This window comes from Lactuca serriola, chromosome 4, assembly GCF_051521515.1.
Source record: "Lactuca serriola cultivar US96UC23 chromosome 4, Lser_US96UC23_V15, whole genome shotgun sequence".
Classification (NCBI taxonomy): Eukaryota; Viridiplantae; Streptophyta; class Magnoliopsida; order Asterales; family Asteraceae; genus Lactuca; species Lactuca serriola.
The window spans coordinates 271,749,314-271,755,409 of NC_136411.1; the positions used below are offsets into that span (position 1 = coordinate 271,749,314).

Consider the following 6,096-nt stretch of genomic DNA (forward strand, 5'->3'; position numbering starts at 1 on the left):
AAAAAAAAATCAAAGGTAAAAAAAAAACGAAAAGAAGCAAAAAAAAAAATAGAAAGAAAAAAAAAAGCAAAAAAAAAATATTTACAAAAAAAAAAGATTTACAAAGAAAAAAAAAAGAAAAAAAAAGAAAAAAAAGGAAAAAAAAAGAAAGAAAGAAGAGGAGGAATAAGTAAAGCCTTTTTTTTTTTCTATAAAGTCAATTTGAATTGCAAGTGTAGTCTTTTTTTTTTCAAAAAATAAAAAATAAAAAAATAACCCATTGTTTGCTTCATCATTAGCAAAGCCAAGTTTGTTTGGCTTTCTTTTCGTGTATTGAGGTTACTTTAATTTGGATACAATTTCTTTTGATTTGTTTGGTAAGTTTGAATTCCTCAAGGCCACAAGTTCAAATTTGATAATTGCTTCTTTAGTTTGTTTAGAACTTTAAGAGTTAAAAGGGAGTGGTAAAAGGCTATGTGGTGAGACTAAAAGAGGGTAAAAGCCATTCGAGGGATACACGAGGGTTGAGTGAACTATTTTTGAGAGAAACACGTGAGTGAGTGTTGGGAGGAAGTAAATTATTATTATTATTATTATTATTATTATTTTATTTTTTATTTTTTGGCAGAAATATAAGATGGGTGATCAAAACCCCCCACCAAACCTTCAAGTTCAAGCTATGATGGATGAGATGCGACGTTTGATGACAAATGAATTTAACCAAGTACATGAAAGAATGGACCGAATGGAGGCACAAGTACAAAGAACTCGATCTCGAGCATCATCACAGGTTTCTAACGGGGAAGAGGAGGATGATGGTTGGGAACCTGAAATGCGACCAAATAGAAGGAGGTCACGAAGAGATGACAATTTAAGTTCTATTAAAATGAAAGTTCCTTCTTTCAAAGGCAAATCAGACCCGGACGCGTACATTGAATGGGAGACAAAAATGGAGTTCATATTTGATTGTCATGAATATTCCAACCGTAAGAAGGTAAAACTAGCCGTAGTTGAGTTTTCTGATTATGCACTAACATGGTGGGATCAACTTCTAATCACTAGACGGAGAAATGGAGAAAGGCCTATTGAGACATGGGATGAAATGAAGAGTGTCATGCGAAGACGGTTTGTGCCAAGTCATTACTTTCGTGATCTCCACAATAAACTTCAAAGCTTAAAACAAGGCAGCAAGTGTGTTTGATGATTACTTCAAAGAAATGGAGGTTATGATGGTTCATGCCAATATTGAGGAGGATCCTGAGGCAACCATGGCCAGATTCTTAAATGGCTTAAATCTTGAAATTCGTGATCGCGTTGAGATGCAACATTATGTTGAAATTGAAGACATGGTCCATATGGCTGTTAAAATTGAAAAACAATTAAAAAGAGGTGGCGGGTCTCGAAATAACACTTGGAAGGCTAGTACTTCAAAAAAATCAGAAAATACACCTACTTCTTCTTCTAATTCCAAATCTGATCTTAAAACAACAAACTCTTCAAAAGGAAAAACTGATTCTTCTACTTTTAGGAATCGTGACATAAAGTGTTTCAAGTGTCAAGGAAGGGGTCATATTGCAAGTCAATGTCCAAATAAGCTTACCATGGTGGTTAGAGAAAATGGCGAGATCGAAACGGATGAATCAGATTCTATAGTTTCACCGGAAGATTGTAGTGATGATGAAGAGGTGGCTGTTCAAGGTGATTTATTGGTTGCAAGACGAGCTCTAAACATTCAATCCAAGGAGGGAGACGATGCCCAAAGGGAGAATATATTCAATACTCGTTGCTATGTTCAAGGCAAGGTATGTAGTGTTATAATTGATGGTGGGAGTTGTACTAACGTTGCAAGTACTTCCATGGTTGAAAAGTTAGGTATACCCACGATGAAGCATCAAAAACCATACAAACTTCAATGGCTCAATGATAGTGGTGAGGTGCGAGTTACAAAACAGGTGATGGTTTCATTTCGGATTGGAAGATATGAAGACGAGGTGTTGTGTGATGTTGTTCCTATGCAAGCCACTCACTTGCTGCTAGGTAGACCATGGCAATATGTTAGACACGTAAGTCACGACGGTTTCACTAACAAATACACTTTTGTTTACAAAACAAAACCGGTAACTCTTGTACCAACGTCACCAATTCAAGTTTACCAAGATCAAGTAAAACTTCAACAAGATGCGAAAAAAGAGAGCGAAGGAAAAAAAGAGAGAGAAAAAAAAGATGATGAACAAAAAAAATGAGTGAGAAAACAGAAGAAAATGAACAAAAAAAGAAAGTGAACAAAAAAAAGAGAGTGAAAAAAAAAAAGAAAACATGAAAAAAAGAGGGAAAGAAAAAAAGGAAAATAAATATATTGCACTGGCAAAAAAAAGTGAGATAAAAGAAGCTTTTAAATCAGAAATGCATTTTGTGCTTCTTTTGTTCAAAGAAGCTCCAATAGCCACTAACATTTCAGCCGGAACTCTTCCGAGTGATGTTACCTCTCTCTTGCAGGAATTTGGAGACTTGTTTGCTGAAGATGTTCCAAATGGATTGCCACCAATTCGTGGGATTGAACACCAAATTGACTTTATGCCTGGGGTGTCTATTCCCAACAAACCAGCCTATAGAACAAGCCCTGAAGAAACCAAGGAGCTACAAAGGCAAGTCGAAGAGTTACTTGCAAAGGGATTGGTTCAAGAAAGTATGAGCCCTTGTGTCGTTCTAGTCTTGTTGGTGCCAAAGAAGGGTGGTTCTTGGAGAATGTGCGTAGATTGTCGTGCCATCAACAATATTACGGTAAAGTATCGTCATCCCATTCCCCGACTCGATGATATGCTTGATGAGTTGTATGGAGCAAAACTTTTTTCCAAAATTGATTTAAAAAGCGGGTATCACCAAATTCGCATGAAAGAAGGTGATGAGTGGAAAACAACTTTTAAAACAAAACATGGTTTATATGAATGGTTAGTAATGCCTTTTGGCCTAACTAATGCTCCTAGTACCTTCATGAGATTAATGAACCATGTTTTGCGTGAATATATTGGCAAATTTGTGGTTGTTTACTTCGATGATATTTTGATTTATTCAAAGTGTCCAAAAGATTACCTTGAGCATCTGACATGTGTTTTGAGTGTGCTTAGGAAAGAAAGGCTATATGCTAACTTGAAGAAGTGTACCTTTTGTACTGACCAAGTTGTTTTCCTTGGGTATGTGGTGAGCTCCCAAGGAGTGGCTGTTGATGAAGAAAAGGTAAAAGCCATCCATGATTGGCCAACTCCAAAGACTATAAGTGAAGTTCGAAGTTTTCATGGCCTGGCAAGTTTTTATCGCCGGTTTGTCAAACATTTTAGCACTTTAGCATCACCACTTATAGAAATCATCAAAAAGAATGTTGGGTTTAAATGGGGCAAAGAACAAGAGCATGCTTTTCAACAACTCAAGTTTCACTTAACTCATGCTCCTTTGTTGTCTTTGCCTAATTTTGACAAAACATTTGAAATTGAATGTGATGCATCAGGAATTGGAATTGGTGCTGTTTTGATGCAAGAGGGTAAACCTTTGGCATATTTCAGTGAAAAATTAAGTGGGGCAACTTTAAATTACCCAACTTATGATAGAGCTTTATTCTTTGGTCCGAGCATTGAAAACATGGCAACATTATCTGTGGGCTAAAGAATTTGTAATTCATTCAGATCATGAGTCCTTAAAGTTTCTAAAAGGACAACACAAATTAAACAAAAGACATGCTAGGTGGATGGAGTTCATTGAGACATTTCCTTATGTCATCCGATACAAGAAAGGTAAGGAAAATGTTGTGGCTGATGCTTTGTCACATAGACACTCTCTACTTTCTTCTCTAGATTTCAAAATTCTAGGATTTGAACAAATCAAGGAATTATACCACAATGACGTTGATTTTGGTCAGATTTACCAAGCTTGTGAACAATGCTCTTTTGAAAAGTTTTTCTTACATAATGGTTTTTTGTTCAAAGAATCAAGACTTTGAATCCTAAATCTTCCTTGCGTGAGCTTTTGGTTAGAGAAGCACATAGTGGAGGCCTTATGGGACATTTTGGGATCGCAAAAACATTATCTACTTTGCAGGAACATTTCTTTTGGCCAAAAATGAAGGTGGATGTTGGAAGAATTTGCAATAATTGTATTGTGTGCAAGCAAGCCAAATCCAAGGTTCAACATCATGCTTTATATACTCCACTTCCAATACCATGTGAACCATGGGTTGATATTTCAATGGACTTCGTGTTGGGTCTACCAAGATCCAAAAGTGGAAAGGACTCTATTTTTGTGATTGTTGATAGGTTTTCTAAAATGGCTCATTTTATTGCGTGCAATAAAACTAATGATGCATCTCACATTGCTGATTTGTTTTTTAGAGAAATTGTCAGGTTGCATGGAATGCCAAAAACCATTGTCTCAGATCGGGATTCTAAGTTTTTGAGTTATTTTTGGAAAACTTTGTGGGCAAAATTAGGGACAAAACTCTTGTTTTCAACAACTTGCCACCCACAAACGGATGGTCAAACAGAAGTGGTGAATAGGACCTTGTCCACCTTGTTGAGGGCTTTAATAAAGAAGAACATCAAAACATGGGAGGACTGTTTGCCACATGTTGAGTTTGCATACAATCGTGCCACTCATTCTGCTACAAAAATGTCACCATTTGAAATTGTATATGGTTTTAATCCTTTGACTCCTTTGGATTTATCACCTTTGCCTTTTTCTGAGCAGGTTAACTTAGATGGAAACAAAAAGGCTGAATTTGTGAAACAGATACATGAGAAAGCAAGACTAAATATAGAAAGAAGAACGGAGCAATATTCAAAACAAGCGAATAAAGGGCGACACAAGATGATTTTTGAACCGGGTGATTGGGTTTGGTTACATATGAGAAAAGAACGATTTCCAGCCCAACGACGTTCAAAATTGCTTCCAAGAGGGGACGGTCCTTTCCAAGTTTTAGAGCGTATCAATGACAATGCATACAAATTGGACCTGCCGGGTGAGTATAATGTTAGTGCAACTTTCAATGTAACTGATCTAGCTCCTTTTGATGTAGGTTCTGATTTAAGGACAAATCCTTTTCAAGAGGAGGGGAATGATGCAAACCCACAACTATCAACAAAGGATCCAAATCAAATGCCAGATGGACCAGTTACGAGGGCACGAGCTAAAACATTCAAAGAGGCTTTAAATGGATTGGTTAGAGAAGTTTGTACTCAAGAAAGTGTATGGAGACCCATTGGACCCAATCAAAGTTGGATTACCAATTCAAGTCCAAGAGTGATTTACAAGATACAATAAGAGCCTTTATAAGCCCATTTCGTTTTTTTCTATATTTTTATGTAATTTTCGTTTTTTATATATCCTAAATAAGTGTTGGGGAGATAAAAGGGTCTTAGGTTACATGAACCTTGTGATAAACCATGTCTAGGTTCATAGTTTTAAACTTGGGGGTTAAATGCCTTAAATTAAAGACACTTCTTTAATTCATGGCTCTTTAGGTGCTCTTCCCACACTATAAAAACGTGGTATTTGTATCCATTTGAAATCAATCAAGTTTTGAAAAAATTTGTGAGTTTTTAACTCTTTTTTTCGTTCTTTGTGAACTTTAGAACTTATCAGGTTTTCATAGCTTGTGGCGTTCAAACTTATCAATCAAATTGGTGGGTGGATTGTGGCGTTTTATACTAAGGTTCTTGTCTCTTTATAGACAACGGGTCGCGGTTTCCACCTTTGTTTTACAATTCTGTAACCAAAAGAACGATCGGGCGAAACGTGTTCAAACCTCCATTTTGGGTGAGATCACATCATTTCCTATGCATGGTTGAATTCTATTTGTACACGTCATTCATGGCTTCAATCTTCACAAGAACTTGTTGGTGTAGTTTCATCATGGCCTTCAACTTGTCATTAGTATCCCTGTGAACCAATTCATCGTTTGGAAATGGAATCAAATATAAAGGCTTGTAAGGATTCACACCATACATCACTTATAAAGGACAATGTCCTGTAGCATAAGTAGGAGAACTGTTACAGGCAAACTCAGCATGTGCAAGTTTGATGTCCAACTGTTTTTGAGTTTTGCTAACCAACCCCCTCAACAGCATACCC

The 6,096-nt window shown here is 36.5% G+C and overlaps 1 pseudogene; it reads left to right on the forward strand.

The window, feature by feature from the left end:
- The first annotated feature begins 616 nt into the window (after window positions 1-616).
- Window positions 617-5,813, forward strand: LOC145099359 (uncharacterized; annotated as a pseudogene).
- Window positions 5,814-6,096: the final 283 nt, after the last annotated feature.